The sequence below is a fragment of the Triticum urartu genome, unplaced genomic scaffold (genome assembly GCF_056163025.1).
Source record: "Triticum urartu cultivar PI428250 unplaced genomic scaffold, HENAU_Tu73 scaffold2, whole genome shotgun sequence".
In the NCBI taxonomy this organism is placed as follows: domain Eukaryota; kingdom Viridiplantae; phylum Streptophyta; class Magnoliopsida; order Poales; family Poaceae; genus Triticum; species Triticum urartu.
This window is the reverse complement of record NW_028260368.1, coordinates 14,114,152-14,132,609: the sequence shown is the minus strand read 5'-3', so window position 1 is coordinate 14,132,609 and position 18,458 is coordinate 14,114,152. Positions and strand designations below refer to the sequence as shown.

At 37.8% G+C, this 18,458-nt stretch overlaps 1 non-coding gene across 1 annotated transcript; it reads left to right on the top strand.

Moving 5' to 3' along the window:
• The first annotated feature begins 7,969 nt into the window (after nt 1–7,969).
• TRNAR-UCU (transfer RNA arginine (anticodon UCU)) lies at nt 7,970–8,041 on the top strand. The gene has a single exon. It is a non-coding gene; the product is annotated as a tRNA-Arg (tRNA).
• Nucleotides 8,042–18,458: the final 10,417 nt, after the last annotated feature.

The window sequence follows — 18,458 nt, the reverse complement described above, 5'->3', positions numbered from 1 at the left end:
ATTGATAAGACCTCCTCAATTGTAGCCAATATTTTATTGCGAATAATTCCGACAACCTCAGGAGAAAAAAAGGCATTTACTTATTATAGAGATGGTGCGATTTGACTCTTTTTTTTGCTTTTTTTTAGCCCTACCTATACCTCAGTCTTACGAAAAAGAGAGGGGGGTTGGCATAGAGAGAACCAAATTTGTAAAGCAAACAAACCCACGCTTCGGGAAGGTGAGGCGAACTAACAATTCCTTCCGTCGTGTATCCTCGATTGATGCGGCTTCAGATACTTCAATTGTAGATTTGAGTATTGAGCGAAAGGTTACACCTACAGGATATGGTATGGTATGGATTACAGGCCAATCCTACTCTATTAGTATCCGTAGGCAGCATAGGGGAGAAAAGCACTACACCTAGAAATAGGAATCAACAAGAGAAAAACTTTGTTAGAAATTACCCCTTTCCTGATCGGTATCAGGGCTGGGAAGAATGGTTGGGATAACAAACAACCATCAGGTTTGTACTTTGGATACCCCTATAACCATCAAAGATCGTTGAAGTAGCTAATTCCTCTAAATAGGAGGCGTTGAGAACAAAGAAATTATTGGAGCTATCGTTTTCCTCTAGCATTAATAGAATTCATTGGTGTTAAGAAAAACCTCTTGTGGGAAGGTTGGCTAGAGATTTCTTGGAAAAATACCAGCCCCTTTCGGTTCATAATGAGACGGGACTAATTCTATTTTGATTCTATAGATTATTTCGCTTAGTACTATTATGTACAGAAGGGAGGAGCCGTATGAGATGAAAACCTCATGTACGGTTTTGGAACGGAGATTTTTTGAATAGAATGAACGACCGTAACGGATGTTGGCTCAATCCGAAGGAAATTATGCGGAAGCTTTGCAAAATTATTATGAAGCTACGCGACTAGAAATCGATCCCTATGATCGAAGTTATATACTCTATAACATAGGCCTTATACACACAAGCAATGGAGAGCATACAAAGGCTTTGGAATATTATTTCCGGGCACTAGAACGAAACCCCTTCTTACCGCAAGCTTTTAATAATATGGCCGTGATCTGTCATTACGTGCGACTATCTCCACTATAGAAAGAAAAAAAAAAAAGAGAGGATCAAATTTTCTAGTAAATACTAGAAAAAAAGGGCTTTCTACATAGGGATCGTAAAAACAACGATTTTTCCCTATCAGCTGTAGGAAGGAAGGACACTTCACGAGAATCAAAAAACGAAGAAAGTATGGCCTATACTACTACTCTATGGATAAAGTTTCTCAAATTGATAGAGAAAGCACCGTAAAGATCAATTAGTGAGCGACTGGGTCGATACAACTAAAAAAAACTGCTTACTTATCCCATGATATGGGGCAAAATTTAGGAATCCGCTTATGTAATAGAGCCGATCCACTAAGGGATTAAGCAGCGGTGTAGTATCAGATCCCAAAGATAGTAAGTTCTTTTTTCTTTCTTATGGAAAAAAGTCTTTTTCAAGGATTCTATAGAGATTTCATATATGAAACCGGGATAGTTACCTCTCAGAAAATTTGAACGAAGGCTCTATATCTATCTATGCTTCATTCTTCTGAAGGTGGGAAAAAAGATCAAACTGATTATTGATAAAAATTAGGGTTTGAAACTTAGGTAATTAATTTCTTCTGCTTAACCCAAGAACAAATTGGATCGATTTTTGATAAATCGAATTCAGTTAAGATAGGGGAAATTCAGATAGCAATTTCTGAGCCGTATGAGGTAGGAAACTCTCAAGTACGGTTCTAAGGGAAGGAACTTCCTATTCCGACCGAGGAGAACAGGCCATTCTACAGGGTGATTCGGAAATTGCGGAAGCTTGGTTTGATCAAGCTGCTGAATATTGGAAACAAGCTATAGCGCTTACTCCGGGAAATTATATTGAAGCACAGAACTGGTTGAAGATTACGAAGCGCTTTGAATTTGAATAAGACCATGCTCCTTCTTTTTCATAAAATGGGTGGTTTGGTTGTTGATCCATTAATCAAATAAATTAGGTCGTAAGATCGAATCAAGAATTTCATTATATCCATTTCTTATACCTTCTATTTTATATGATATTTCATAAGAATAAACCATAGGGATAGGGTCTAGAATAGAAGTAATAAAGTGAATAAAAAGAGGGGGCAATCTAAATATTGCTAATATATTAGGACCATCTTATTAATAATTCTAATGAGTTATCTTGGAATTTAGAATCAAATAAAAAACCCTATATTATGCTCAAGGAAAGTAGATATAGATAGGAGCTTATGCCCTCAAAAAAAATACACTAGTTTCTTAAATTAAAAATAAAAAAGATTTTTTTCTTACGTCGAGAAATATTTGTTTTTCAAGATAAACAATGTCCGTTAGGCACCTAATCTTTATGTCATAATAGACCCGAACACTTGCCTCGGATTGACTTCAATATATAATTGCTCCAGTGAATAACTAAAAAAAAAATAGAAGGATGGTAGATAGTAAAGAAAAGAACTAATCACAATATCTATCTTTCAAAATCTATCTTTCAAAATCTATCTTTCAAAATATATATCTTTCAAAGATTCACTAAAAAGACAGTTGGCGGGTCTCTTTGTATGTCTTGTCCGGAAAGAGGAGGACTTAATGATTATTCGTTCGCCGGAACCAGAAGTAAAAATTGTTGTGGATAGGGATCCTGTAAAAACATCTTTTGAGGAATGGGCCAGACCCGGCCATTTCTCAAGAACACTAGCTAAGGGCCCTGTTACTACCACTTGGATCTGGAACCTACATGCTGATGCTCACGATTTCGATAGTCATACTGGTGATTTGGAGGAGATTTCTCGAAAAGTCTTTAGTGCTCATTTCGGGCAACTTTCCATTATCTTTCTTTGGTTGAGTGGCATGTACTTTCATGGCGCCCGTTTTTCCAATTATGAAGCATGGCTAAGTGATCCTACTCACATTGGACCCAGTGCTCAGGTAGTTTGGCCTATAGTAGGGCAAGAAATATTGAATGGTGATGTAGGCGGGGGTTTCCGAGGAATCCAAATAACCTCTGGTTTTTTTCAGCTTTGGCGAGCATCTGGAATAACTAGTGAATTACAACTCTATTGTACTGCAATTGGTGCATTGATTTTTGCAGCGTTAATGCTTTTTGCTGGTTGGTTCCATTATCACAAAGCCGCTCCCAAATTGGCCTGGTTCCAAGATGTAGAATCCATGTTGAATCACCACTTAGCGGGATTATTAGGACTTGGGTCTCTTTCTTGGGCGGGGCACCAAATTCATGTATCTTTACCAATTAACCAATTTCTTGACGCTGGGGTGGATCCTAAAGAGATACCACTTCCTCATGAATTTATCTTGAATCGGGACCTTTTGGCTCAACTTTATCCTAGTTTTGCCGAAGGAGCAACCCCTTTTTTCACTTTAAATTGGTCCAAATACGCAGAATTTCTGACTTTTCGCGGAGGACTAGATCCAGTAACCGGTGGTCTCTGGCTGACCGATATTGCGCACCATCATTTAGCTATTGCTATTCTTTTCCTAATCGCAGGTCATATGTATAGGACCAATTGGGGTATTGGCCATGGACTTAAAGATATTTTGGAGGCTCACAAGGGCCCATTTACAGGACAAGGCCATAAGGGTCTTTATGAAATCTTAACAACGTCATGGCATGCTCAATTATCTCTTAACCTAGCTATGCTAGGCTCTACAACCATTGTTGTAGCTCATCATATGTATTCTATGCCTCCCTATCCATACCTAGCTACTGACTATGGTACACAACTTTCCTTGTTCACACACCACATGTGGATTGGCGGATTTCTAATAGTCGGTGCTGCTGCACATGCAGCAATTTTTATGGTAAGAGACTATGATCCAACTACTCGATACAACGATCTATTAGATCGCGTCCTTAGACACCGCGATGCAATCATATCCCACCTTAACTGGGTATGTATATTTCTAGGTTTTCACAGTTTTGGCTTGTACATTCATAATGATACCATGAGTGCTTTAGGCCGTCCACAAGATATGTTTTCGGATACTGCCATACAATTACAACCTATCTTTGCTCAATGGGTACAAAATATCCATGCTACTGCGCCTGGCGTAACAGCTCCTGGTGCAACAACAAGTACTAGCTTAACGTGGGGAGGCGGCGAGTTAGTAGCAGTAGGTGGCAAAGTGGCTTTGTTACCTATTCCATTAGGAACCGCAGATTTTTTAGTCCATCACATTCATGCATTTACCATACATGTGACTGTATTAATACTTTTGAAAGGTGTTTTATTTGCTCGGAGTTCCCGTTTGATACCCGATAAAGCAAATCTAGGTTTTCGCTTTCCTTGCGATGGGCCTGGCCGAGGGGGAACATGTCAAGTATCCGCCTGGGATCATGTTTTCTTAGGTTTATTCTGGATGTACAATGCAATTTCGGTAGTCATTTTCCATTTCAGTTGGAAAATGCAGTCGGATGTTTGGGGTACTATAAGTGATCAAGGGGTGGTAACTCATATTACAGGGGGAAACTTTGCACAGAGTTCCATTACGATTAATGGGTGGCTTCGAGATTTCTTGTGGGCACAGGCATCGCAAGTCATTCAGTCTTATGGTTCTTCATTATCTGCATATGGTCTTTTTTTCTTAGGTGCTCATTTTGTCTGGGCCTTCAGTTTAATGTTTTTATTCAGCGGCCGTGGTTATTGGCAAGAACTCATTGAATCTATCGTTTGGGCTCATAACAAATTAAAAGTTGCTCCTGCTACTCAGCCTAGAGCCTTGAGCATTATACAAGGACGCGCTGTAGGAGTAACCCATTACCTTCTGGGTGGAATTGCCACGACATGGGCATTCTTCTTAGCGAGAATTATTGCAGTAGGATAGTGGCTAGGAGGATTTGAAAGGCATTATGGAATTAAGATTTCCCAGGTTTAGCCAAGGCTTAGCTCAGGACCCCACTACTCGTCGTATTTGGTTTGGTATTGCTACCGCACATGATTTCGAAAGTCATGATGATATTACTGAAGAACGTCTTTATCAGAACATTTTTGCTTCTCACTTTGGGCAATTAGCAATAATCTTTCTATGGACGTCCGGAAATCTGTTTCATGTAGCTTGGCAAGGAAATTTTGAATCATGGATACAGGATCCTTTACACGTAAGACCTATTGCTCATGCGATTTGGGATCCTCATTTTGGTCAACCCGCTGTGGAAGCCTTTACTCGAGGAGGTGCTGCTGGTCCAGTGAATATTGCTTATTCTGGAGTTTATCAGTGGTGGTATACAATAGGATTACGCACCAATGAGGATCTTTATACTGGAGCTCTTTTTCTATTATTTCTTTCTACGCTGTCCTTAATAGCGGGTTGGTTACATCTACAACCCAAATGGAAACCAAGCCTTTCGTGGTTCAAAAACGCGGAATCTCGTCTCAATCATCATTTGTCAGGACTTTTCGGGGTAAGTTCTTTGGCTTGGACAGGACATTTAGTTCATGTTGCTATTCCCGCATCCAGGGGGGAGTACGTTCGATGGAATAATTTCTTAGATGTATTACCCTATCCCCAGGGGTTGGGACCCCTTTTGACGGGTCAATGGAATCTTTATGCCCAAAACCCTGATTCGAGTAATCATTTATTTGGTACCGCTCAAGGAGCGGGAACTGCCATTCTAACTCTTCTTGGGGGATTCCATCCACAAACACAAAGTTTGTGGCTGACCGATATGGCTCACCATCATTTAGCTATTGCATTTATTTTTCTCATTGCCGGTCACATGTATCGAACTAACTTCGGAATTGGGCACAGTATTAAAGATCTTTTAGAAGCGCATACTCCTCCGGGGGGTCGATTAGGGCGTGGGCATAAGGGCCTTTATGACACAATCAACAATTCGATTCATTTTCAGTTAGGTCTTGCTCTAGCTTCTTTAGGGGTTATTACTTCCTTAGTAGCTCAACATATGTACTCTTTACCTCCTTATGCATTCATAGCACAAGACTTTACTACTCAAGCTGCTTTATATACTCATCACCAATATATTGCAGGGTTCATCATGACAGGGGCTTTTGCTCATGGAGCTATTTTTTTCATTAGGGATTACAATCCGGAACAGAATGAGGATAATGTATTGGCAAGAATGTTAGACCATAAAGAAGCTATCATATCTCATTTAAGTTGGGCTAGCCTCTTTCTAGGATTCCATACCTTGGGCCTTTATGTTCATAACGACGTCATGCTTGCTTTTGGTACTCCAGAAAAGCAAATCTTGATCGAACCTATATTTGCCCAATGGATACAATCTGCTCATGGCAAGACGACATATGGGTTCGATATACTCTTATCTTCAACGAATGGCCCCGCTTTCAATGCGGGTCGAAGCCTATGGTTGCCCGGATGGTTGAATGCTGTTAATGAGAATAGTAATTCGCTTTTCTTAACAATAGGACCTGGGGATTTCTTGGTTCATCATGCTATTGCTCTAGGTTTGCATACAACTACATTGATTTTAGTAAAGGGCGCTTTAGATGCACGCGGTTCCAAATTAATGCCAGATAAAAAGGATTTTGGATATAGTTTTCCTTGTGACGGCCCAGGGCGCGGCGGTACTTGTGATATTTCTGCTTGGGACGCATTTTATTTGGCAGTTTTCTGGATGTTAAATACCATTGGGTGGGTTACTTTTTATTGGCATTGGAAACATATCACATTATGGCAGGGCAACGTTTCACAATTTAATGAATCCTCCACTTATTTGATGGGATGGTTAAGAGATTACCTATGGTTAAACTCTTCACAACTTATCAATGGATATAATCCTTTTGGGATGAATAGTTTATCGGTATGGGCGTGGATGTTCTTATTTGGACATCTTGTTTGGGCTACTGGATTTATGTTCTTAATTTCCTGGCGGGGGTATTGGCAGGAATTAATTGAGACTTTAGCATGGGCTCATGAACGCACACCTTTAGCTAATTTAATTCGCTGGAGAGATAAGCCCGTGGCTCTTTCCATTGTGCAAGCAAGATTGGTTGGATTAGCTCACTTTTCCGTGGGTTATATATTCACTTATGCAGCTTTCTTGATTGCCTCAACATCAGGCAAGTTTGGTTAATTTAGTTTGTTTTTTTGTACTGTATCAGCACCTAGTTCATTACTCTTGATAGAGAGGGAGGATCTGCCTTTTTAGATTTCTTTTTCTATTTATTTTTCCATCTAGGATTAGAACCGTATACTTGGTAATAATAGCAACGACACATTATGGCAAAAAAAAGTTTGATTCAGAGGGAGAAGAAGCGGCAGAAATTAGAACAGAAATATCATTTGATTCGTCAATCTTTAAAAAAAAAGATAAGAAGCAAAGTTTCTCCCTTGAGTTTGAGTGAAAAAACGAAAATGCGAGAAAAATTGCAATCCCTACCGCGTAATAGTGCACCTACACGCCTTCATCGACGTTGTTTTTTGACCGGAAGACCTAGAGCTAACTATCGACATTTTGGGCTATCCGGACACGTACTTCGAGAAATGGTTTATGAATGTTTGTTACCGGGTGCAACAAGATCCAGTTGGTAAGGATAAAATACCCTTTCGTATTTGTATGGATTTCTGGAATTGATAATCATAGAGGAGCCCTCTTTACCATTCTGTATAAATGGACTATTCTATTTGTATAGATATTGGTAGAGGGGCGTATCCAACCCTCTTTTATCCACTAGTTACCCCTCTTTAGTTTAAGAGTATAGAGCAGTTTGGTAGCTCATAAGGCTCATAACCTTGGGGTTGCGGGTTCGATTCCCACTACCGCCTCCATACTCCTTCTTTATGATATATGCATGATATAATATATACATCATGCATTTGTATCTGGATTTTTTGATTTCCTAAAAGAGTTTTGGTCTAACAGTTTTTTCTCGGAAGAAGCAAAAAAATAAAAGAAAGAATAAAATATGAAAGAAAAGCGTCCATTGTCTAATGGATAGGACAGAGGTCTTCTAAACCTTTGGTATAGGTTCAAATCCTATTGGACGCAATCTTATTTCTATCTATTCTTTAAATAACTATACTAAACTAAAAACAAAGAAAACTTTTTTGCATGATTCAAATGAAAAAGCTTTCTCAACGATTCCTATTCTACTAACAAGAGTAGACATGCAAAATTTATTTGTTACTGAAGAGAAAACCGTTCCAGCTGTTCCTGAATAGCTTCCTTCAAAAGGATTTCCGCTTGCTCGGTGAATGTCTTGCTAGAAGATATAATTTCTTGGAATTGAGGTTTAGTATCTTTTAGATGTTTACGTAACTCATCCAGAAATTTATTTACCTGTTCAATTTCTAACGAATCAAGATATCCTCTTGTTCCGGTATAAATAGTAGCTATCTGCTCTTCCACTGGGAGAGGATTTGCCTGGGATTGTTTAAGCAATTCCCTTAATCGTCGACCCCTTGCCAATTGATTCTGACTTGTTTTATCGAGAGCAGAGGCGAATTGTGCAAAGGCTTGTAACTCTGCGAATTGCGCTAGTTCCAATTTTGATTTGCCAGCTACTTGTTTCATGGCTTTAATTTGAGCCGCGGATCCTACTCTGGAAACAGAAATACCCACATTAATAGCGGGTCGAATTCCGGCATTGAATAGATCCGCAGATAAGAATATTTGTCCATCTGTAATGGAGATTACATTAGTAGGAATATAGGCGGAAACGTCTCCAGATTGAGTCTCAACTATTGGTAAAGCGGTCATACTTCCTTCGCCTAAAAGAGAATTTAATTTAGCGGCTCTTTCTAAAAGGCGTGAATGCAAATAAAAAACATCCCCTGGATAAGCCTCACGTCCGGGAGGTCTTCTTAATAGAAGGGACATTTGGCGATAAGCTTGTGCCTGTTTGGAGAGATCATCATAAATTATTAAAGTATGCCGTTCGCGGTACATAAAATACTCAGCCAGGGCTGCTCCCGTATAAGGAGCGAGGTATTGTAATGTAGCAGGTGAATCCGCCATTTCAGCTACTACAATAGTGTATTCCATGGCCCCCTCCTCATGGAAAGTAGTTACTACTTGAGCTACGGAGGATGCTCTTTGACCGATAGCTACATAAACACATATTACACCTTGCCCTTTTTGATTGAGAATTGTATCTGTGGCTACTGCTGTTTTGCCAGTCTGTCTGTCCCCAATAATTAACTCTCGCTGACCGCGCCCTATAGGGATCATCGAATCGATAGCAATAAGCCCTGTTTGAAGAGGTTCGTATACGGAACGCCTGGAAATTATACTTGGAGCAGGAGATTCAATTAAGCGAGATTCGGAAGCTATAATTTCGCCTTTCCCATCAATAGGTTTAGCCAGAGCATTTACAACACGACCCAAGTAAGCCTCACTCACGGGTATCTGAGCAATTCTTCCTGTTGCTTTTACAAAACTTCCCTCTTGTATCATCAACCCATCGCCCATTAATACAATCCCAACATTTTTGGATTCCAAATTCAGAGCAATACCCCTAGTACCTTCTGCAAATTCGACTAATTCACCTGACATTATTTCACCAAGACCTATAATACGAGCAATCCCATCCCCCACTTGAACTACGCGACCTATATTCTCAATCCCTACTTTCCTATTATATTGTTCAATACGTTCGCGGAGAATTTTATGAATTTCGTCGACTCGAAGGGTTGCCATTAGTGTTTCTTGACTCTTTTTTCGGAAGCAAGGGGAAAAATAATGCCTAAATTCTAAACGAAAGTAGAAGTTCAAGGCCTAATTAATTTAATTATTTCTTCCATTCCAGGGACCCGAGAATGCCAATATTAGCACGAATCGTACGGAAATGTAACTCGGTATTCAAACAACTATTCAGAGTTCCTAGAGCTCCTTGTACGGCCTGTTGGAAAACCCGCTGTCGGACCTGATTCATTGCCCTTTGTTTTTCAAAATAAAGGGTTTCGTTTTTAGACTTTTCCAATTGTTCCAAACTAATAGAAGTAGCATTAATCAAATTTGCTTTTTCTCGTTCTATCTCAGAGTATCCATTCATTCGATACTCATCCGCTTCTAGTTCGACTTTCTGTAATCGAATCCGAGCTTTTTCGAGTTGCTCAATGGTCCCTCTACGCAATTCTTCTGAATTTCGAATAGTACTCAAGATCCTCTGTTTTCGATTATCTAATAAATCTTTTAATGAAAGTAGATTATTTTGTAAGTTTACAACTTTTATGATCTCTTCCCGAACCAAACATGAATCTTTCGATTCATTTGGCTCTCACGCTCCTTTTTTTTTTTCTATAGCTATTTCCATATCTTTTTTTTAAGTAATGAGCCTATCCTCTATCTTCTTTTTTATGTTTATATTTCAATATACCGAAACCTATATAAGACTAGATAAATATTAAGAGGACTCTTCCGCCTAGATAAAAATATATCATGGTCAGCAAAGTTGTTTCTTTATTTTTATTTGCCCTCTAGTTAATAATTTCAATTTCATTAAGAAAAACTAACTAAATAAATGGAAAATGAAAATTAATAGAATTCTTTTTTATTTTTTTTTTCTTCAAATCCAAAAAATTTCTCTTTTTTATACATAGGTCGTCGATTCGGCATTGGTTAAAAAAGGGCAGGGTGCCCCCTTTTTTTTCTAGTAAATAGTTCAAACCATTTTATCGATATGAGTGTTCTATATCAGATAAATTTTACATTAGCTATTTCCCGTTTAAATTGGTACTAATACTAATATAGTTGTAGAAAGAGTACCTCTTTTTGCCTGGACTTCAAGCAGTTTAGCTTTAACCGTGTTAATGGTCTCACATTCTTGGTTTATAGAGAATCAAAGTTGATTTACCAATGAGTCGCGAAATGCTATGGTTCTTCCATATGATTTCTGAATTTATTCAGAAGTAATTCGTCGAGATCGTGCACCCTTTTCTTATTTATCCGAAAAATACTAAAAAATATTATAAAGTGCAGCCGGATAGATCCAATCTATTCTTGAAATAGACAACTCGCACACACTCCCTTTCCAAAAAAAATCAAAACACCAACCACTACAGTTAGATTTATTAGATTTGTTGCTAAAATATCGGTATTAAGCCCGAAACTGCCAGCGGATGGCCAGTGAGCTAAAAAAACGAAAGAATGGGTTACATTTTTCATATGCTCTCCTCTTATAGATAGGACGAACAAAGAACAAAGTTTTTCGATCACTTACTTCGCTCGCCCTTTTTTGATCGGTTTTTTTAATGCAAATAGATTCAATCTAGTAATTTCTTTTAGATTAAGTCTTACGTCTTGTTTGACCGGTGAAAGACTTCCTTTGTTGAAATGTTCTGTTCCCAAAATTCCTAAAATAAAAGGAAAAAACTTTCCACTTTCCTAAACTAAGGACGGGAAATAAGAAGGTGAGCATATCTTCTAAATTAATAATACTCAACTCAGCCCTTCCTAGAATGGGGTATTATCTGTCCCGATAAATAGATAATTCCAGGAGTAATAAATAGGAGTAAATTAAATAAAGTATTGATATAATTGGAATTGTGGAAGCAAATACCAATTTACTAAAAAAAGAAAAAAGTATCTAATCGAAATCGAAAGAATTTTTTTTTTAAGATTAAACAAAAGGGTTCGCAAATAAAAGCGCTAGTGCCACAACTAGTCCATAAATTGTTAAAGCTTCCATAAAAGCTAGACTAAGCAATAAAGTACCTCGTATTTTACCTTCTGCTTCTGGCTGTCTCGCAATACCTTCTACAGCTTGTCCTGCAGCAGTACCTTGACCAACTCCAGGTCCAATAGAAGCAAGCCCTACGGCCAATCCAGCAGCAATAACAGAAGCAGCAGCAATTAGTGGATTCATGGTGAGTAGTTCCTCGTGTCAAAAAAAAGAAATGGTTAAGGATACAATCAACCAATAAATTCTTACTTCTAAGCTCTATTGGGGAGAAGTAAAGTAACTAAAAAGTACAAATTGAAATCAAATTGAAATGATAATGTGAATTGTCCGAACTACATAGAAGGGAATTCCATATCCATATATCGGATTAGATAATGAATCTAACCTAGGAATATATAATATAATATCCTATATATATACATTTGTTTCTTCTATTTTGTTTGCATATTTTCTCATTTTCTATTGAATCGGATTCTAAAATCATTGCTTAAAGTGGAAACCTGCATAAAAGAGGACTCCACTTATAGACATTAAGGATATTATAGTATAGATCTAGCCTGACTCCACCCTCCTTAATGCATATATACTTTGAAAATTCCATAATATAGTCTATTCTATTCTCTCTCCTACAACTCTAGGCTATATATTCATACGCATTTCTAACTATTTTTTTGCAACCAAGCAGATTATCTGGAACCATGCATGAATTGAGCTAAGCTGCAAAAAAAAAAAATACTATTTCCAAAAAGAGTCAATTCAATGATGACCCTCCATGGATTCACCTATATAGGCTGCGGCTAATGTTGCAAAAATAAGAGCTTGAATACCGCTTGTAAATAATCCAAGAAACATGACCGGTATAGGGATTACTAAGGGGACTAAAGAAACAAGAACAACAACGACTAATTCATCCGCCAATATATTCCCGAAAAGTCGAAAGCTAAGCGATAATGGTTTTGTGAAATCTTCTAGGATGTTAATTGGTAAAAGGATTGGAGTTGGTTTAATATATTTCTCGAAATAGCTCAATCCTTTTTTGCTAAGACCAGCATAAAAATATGCCGCTGACGTGAGTAAAGCTAAAGCAACAGTAGTATTTATATCATTCGTGGGCGCTGCTAATTCCCCATGGGGTAACTCTATAATTTTCCAAGGTAAAAGAGCACCCGACCAATTCGAAACAAAAATAAAAAGGAACATAGTTCCAATAAAGGGAACCCAGGGACCATATTCTTCTCCAATCTGAGTTTTGCTCAAGTCTCGAATAAACTCAAGGACATATTCAAAAAAATTCTGACCGTCGGTCGGGATGGTTTGTGGATTCCGAACAGCTATGACAACTGAACCTAGCAAGATAGTAATTACGACCCAAGAAGTGATGAGTACTTGGGCATGAATTTGGAAACCTCCTATTTGCCAATAGAAGTGTTGGCCTACTTCTACACCCGATATATCGTATAACCCCTTGAGTGTTTTAATGGAACAAGGTATAATATTCATATTGTCCTCTGATAAAAATTGAACTTCAAAAAAGGAATTCTTTTGATTCAACCATCTCTTTCTCAACTCAGCAACTTGAAGTATTAATCTTATATTTAGGATACCAAGAAAGCACATCAGATCATAATATATATCAATACCCTCTAATATATATCAATATTCCCCTTCTTTTTTCTATGCAAAAAAAATTCTATGCAAAAAAAAAGATATAGTAAAGTAAGTGATTCCATAAATTTACGCAGTTGCCCAAGAATTCACTATATATTCTTAATCAACGATTTCTTATATAGAGAGAACGGCCCTCACAAATTGAAAATACTAATTTGTTAAGAATCAATCGAATTGAAGTCATAGTGTCATCGTTGGCTGGAATCGATATATTCGCGAGATCCGGGTCACAATTTGTATCGACTAAAGAAATAGTAGGAATCCCCAAAATGGCACATTCCCGAAGAGCTATATACTCTTTTTGCTGATCAAGGACGATCACAATGTCTGGCAATCTCGTCATATATTTGATCCCGCCGAGATACCTTTGCAAAGTAGATAATTTTCTCTTCAAGATTGCCACATCTCTTTTTGGGAGATGGTGGAATTTTCCCATTTTTTCTTCTGCTCTTAAGTCTCTAAATTGAGAAAGTCTAGTTTTCGTAATCGACCAATTCGTTAACATACCACTGAACCACTTTTTATTAACATAATGACAACGAGCCCTTATTGCAGCTGATGCTACTAAATCTGTTGCTCTTTTTTTGGTACCAACAATTAAGAAACTTTTTCCCTGACTTGCTGCATCAAAAACTAAATCACAAGCTTCTGATAAAAAACGAGCCGTTCTAGCGAGATTTATAATATGAGTACCTTTACGCTTTGCCGAAATGTAAGGGGCCATTTTAGGATTCCATTTCTTAATACCATGACCAAAATGAACTCCTGCTTCTATCATCTCTTTCAAATTAATGTTCCAATATCTTCTTGTCATTTTTTCCACACTTCCTTTTTTTTAATCCTACCATTCCATTACGGAATTTAGTTCTTTTTGAAGATTAAGAAAGATCCGAAATAGCTTGAAATAAATAATAATTGTTCCGAGAGAACCTTGTACTAAGATAAGAGTTGGCCATTGATACATGGTATAAACATAACCACCTTAATGAATTAACTGACTTGTTTTACTTATTAAAATAAAAATCTTAAAAATCTAAAATTTGACCTGTTAGTGTTCTAAGTTCAAAAGTCTAGTAAAGTAAAAAATATTTTTATGGGGGTTCTTATGTCTCATAAAAATTGTTTGTTACGTCAGAATCTGAAGAAACTAATTCTGTATGGAGAAACAAAAAATCTCTCATTTCCGACGCGAATAGATTTTTTTTTTTTATTTCGAAATAAAGGTTCTTGTCTTGTGGGGAACGATGCACAAATTTTTGGAATCCGGTACCAACAGGTATAATCCCCCCCAGAACTACGTTTTCTTTCAAGCCTTTCAACCAATCAATGCGACCTCGTAGGGCAGCTTTTGCTAAAACTCGAGCAGTTTCTTGAAAACTTGCTTCAGATATGAAACTTTGGGTATTCAGGGAAGCCCTTGTTATTCCCAATAAGATTGCCCGATAATAGATCGATTCATCCAAAGCTCGTCCTGCTCGTTCCGCTCGCAATAGTCCGATTAATTCCCCAGGCGAAAAAACATTAGACATTCCATCTTCGGAAACCCGCACTTTTGATGTTACTTGGCGTATAATAATCTCTATATGTCTATTATGGATCTGTACCCCTTGGGATCGATAAACCTTTTGGATTTTATTAACCAAAGAGATACGACTTTGGGCTATGGTTAGCTCAGCTCCAATCAAGAATCCCCAAGGGACCCCAAGAATTCTTGGTATACGCTCATTCCAATCCTCAATTCTCCTTTCGAGATTCGGGGATAATGAATCAATTGAACGCGCTTCAAAGATTTGTTCCACTTTTGGAAGACCTTGCGTTATGTCACTAGATCTCGATTTTTCATATATAAACGTAACTAACCTATCTCCCTTGTAAAGGATTTCTCCATAATGACCATTAACAGTTGCTCCTGTAGTGGCCAAATAAGGTTTAGCTGCTCTTATAACAAAGGAATTCATATTTACAATGAAAATTTGACCGGATTTTTTTATGTGCGATTTAAATAGACATACATTTTCACAAATAAATTGTCCAAGGTGAATTATTGCCAATGTCTCTTCCCAAGAATCATGATGGACAAAGTGACAATTCAAAAGGAATGGATCCAACATTATGTTACTATCGAAATTAGAAATCCTTTTATTTTCATCTATTAAAGAGTATTTAAGTTCTTGAAGTACTTGGAAGGTTTGTTTTAAATTGTCAACGAACAAATATTTTTTTAACAGGATTTTATTATGCGTTAGTAAATAGTAAGATGAAGAAAAATGCGATATACTAGCTACAATAGCGCCTAAGGGCCCAAAAATTTCTCGAATAGGAATTCTAGGATTCCATTCTTTTATCGCATTGGGATGTTTTGAATTCTTGAATAAACCAATTCGAGAACAGTTGGATGCCGACAAAATCATCAAAGAGTGGTATTCTTTATTTCGATTCAACAAAGTGCCAATAGCTTCTGGATGTTGGCTAAGTGATTCAATCTTCGCCTTGGAATAAAAAGAATTGATATTGGCGCGATCTAACCTATTATGGGGAATCGGTCCTGCACTTGTCCTACCATACCTTTTTCGTGTATACGAAATAGTGGACTTGACTAACTCAATTCTTAGGAAATCGCGAATAAGATCATTTGCTCTTACCTCAACAAGGGAAGCACCAGCCTTTTCTTTTTCTTCTTGTTCCCAATTCACTACTAAGCAAGTTCTAACAAATTGACTATTTGTGTGATAAATTCTTTGAGTTAACTTGCTATTTTCATGAGAAATAAAATTGACAAGTCGAATTTGGAGATTATTTTCTTCTTGCAAGAGATCCTGCGGGAAAAGTGTTGCTAAATTTCTTCCTTCGTCCATTTCATATGCCACTGTAGGGCGAACGGAAACAAAATACTTTTCCTTGCTCTTGAGAATTTTTTTCCGTTGAACATAGACCCAATTTTTCCTTTTTTTTGATTCCTTAGAATCTTTTTTTTGTCTTTCTGGCGGTATCAAACAGCCACCTAATATCTTATCCGCCTCTTCAGGAAAATGAATATCTCCGGAAAATATTTTGAGTTCCGTATGGCTTTTTTTTCTCTTCACTCGGACCAGTCCGCCTAGTCGACTTCTTGTATTTTTTGTGAGTTGTGTATTCACTCCAATAATACTATTGTCAAGTATCTTTAGGGATGAAGATCTCGGCAAGATATGAAGTTCTTGAAGAATGAAAAAAAACCGATCTACTTCTTTTTGGTATTTTAGACTAAATTCTTTTGTTCCTCGATGCTCAATCAAACCCTCTTTTTTTAAGATGGAATCTTCCTCTGGGCTCTCGTATTCGTCCTCTGAATCTTCTTCTGAGTCTTCCTCTAAAGTACCATATTTTTCCTCTGCGCTTTCCCCGGGGCTGCCATATTCGTCTTCTGAGTCTTCCTCTAGAGTTCCATATTCGTCCTCTTGGGTCCTATATTTGCTCTCTGGGCTCCCATATTCCTCTTCTGAGTCTTTCTCTAAAGTCCTATATTCGTTCTCTGGGTTCCCATATTCGTTTTCTGGGCTCCCATATTCGTCTTCTAGGGTTTCATATTCGTATTCGTCTTCTAGGATTCCATATTTAGATTCTTCTAGGGTTTCATATTCATATTCGTCCTCTCGGGTCCTGTATTCGTCTTCTAGGGTCTCATATTCCTCTTCTGAGTCTTCCGCTCGAGTCCTATATTCTTCTTCTAGGGTCCTATATCTAAATTTAACAATTCCTGAACCCTTTTTATCTTTTCTGTATCGGGGATCGTCAAAATAAGCAAAAATAGTATTTCTACGTAAAACACCCATAAGGGGGATTTCAATCGAAATCCCAAAACAGGATATTAGTTCTTTCTCTTGTTCTTGATGATATTGTAATGGAATGACGAACCTATTTCTTCGCTTTTTCGCCAACAAATCTGAATTATCTTGAAAAATAGAAGGATAGATAAAATTCCAATGGCCATTGGACATGATTCGATCCGACGTTGAATAATCAAGAATTTCCCTATCTTTTTTACCATAAGTATTCATTTGATCTTGATCCTTGTGGAGTGAAAAAGACGCTATACTGGATCTGCACATACTTACTGACAATATCCATAAATGGCTTGTTTTTGGTAATCGGCGAAGATTACCATATTGATATTCGGGCGCATGGTAAACATCAGTACTCCAGTGCATTTCGCCGTCTGATTCAGAATAAATATGCTTTTGTACCCTTTCTTTAAAATGTAAAGTGGACGTTCCGGCACGAATCTCCGCAATTACTTGTTCGGATTTTACATATTGATCATTTTGCACTAGAATCAAGCTTTTTGAGGGAATATTCACACTATATAGAATATCTTGACTCTGAATAGTTACATGCAAGTCTATATAACATAGAAAAGCAGGCTGCCCATGACGGGTACGTGTGGGGTGAACCAAATTCTCATTGAATTTTATTTTTCCATTCGAAGGGGATCGTACAAGGTCGGCAGTACCCCCTGTGAATACTCCGCCAGTATGAAAAGTTCTTAATGTTAGTTGAGTCCCTGGCTCCCCAATTGATTGACCTGCAATAATACCTACGGCTTCTCCCAATTCGACCAGATCACTATGAGTAGGACTCCGGCCATAGCATAATTGACAGATCCAAGAAGTGCTTCGGCAAGTAAAGGGGGTTCTAATATATATTGGTTGTGCTCGAAATGGTTGTGCTCGAAAGGCAGTTATGAATCGATTGACTAATCCAATTCCAATATCTTGATTTCGCGCGGCAATGCATCGTGAACCGATATATATATCGTCTGCTAATACACGACCAATTAGTGTTTGGACAAAAAGTTTTTCCGTCATCCCATTTTGAGGACTTACAGAAATACCTCGGATAGTACCACAATCTCTTCTACGCACAATAATATGTTGAACTACTTCAACAAGTCTACGTGTAAGATATCCAGCATCTGCTGTTCGCACAGCAGTATCTACAACCCCTTTGCGGGCTCCATAGCAGGAAATTATATATTCTGTCAAAGAAAGTCCCTCGCGTAAATTGCTTTGAATAGGTAAATCAATCATTTGTCCTTGAGGGTCCGACATTAATCCTCTCATACCTACTAATTGGTGT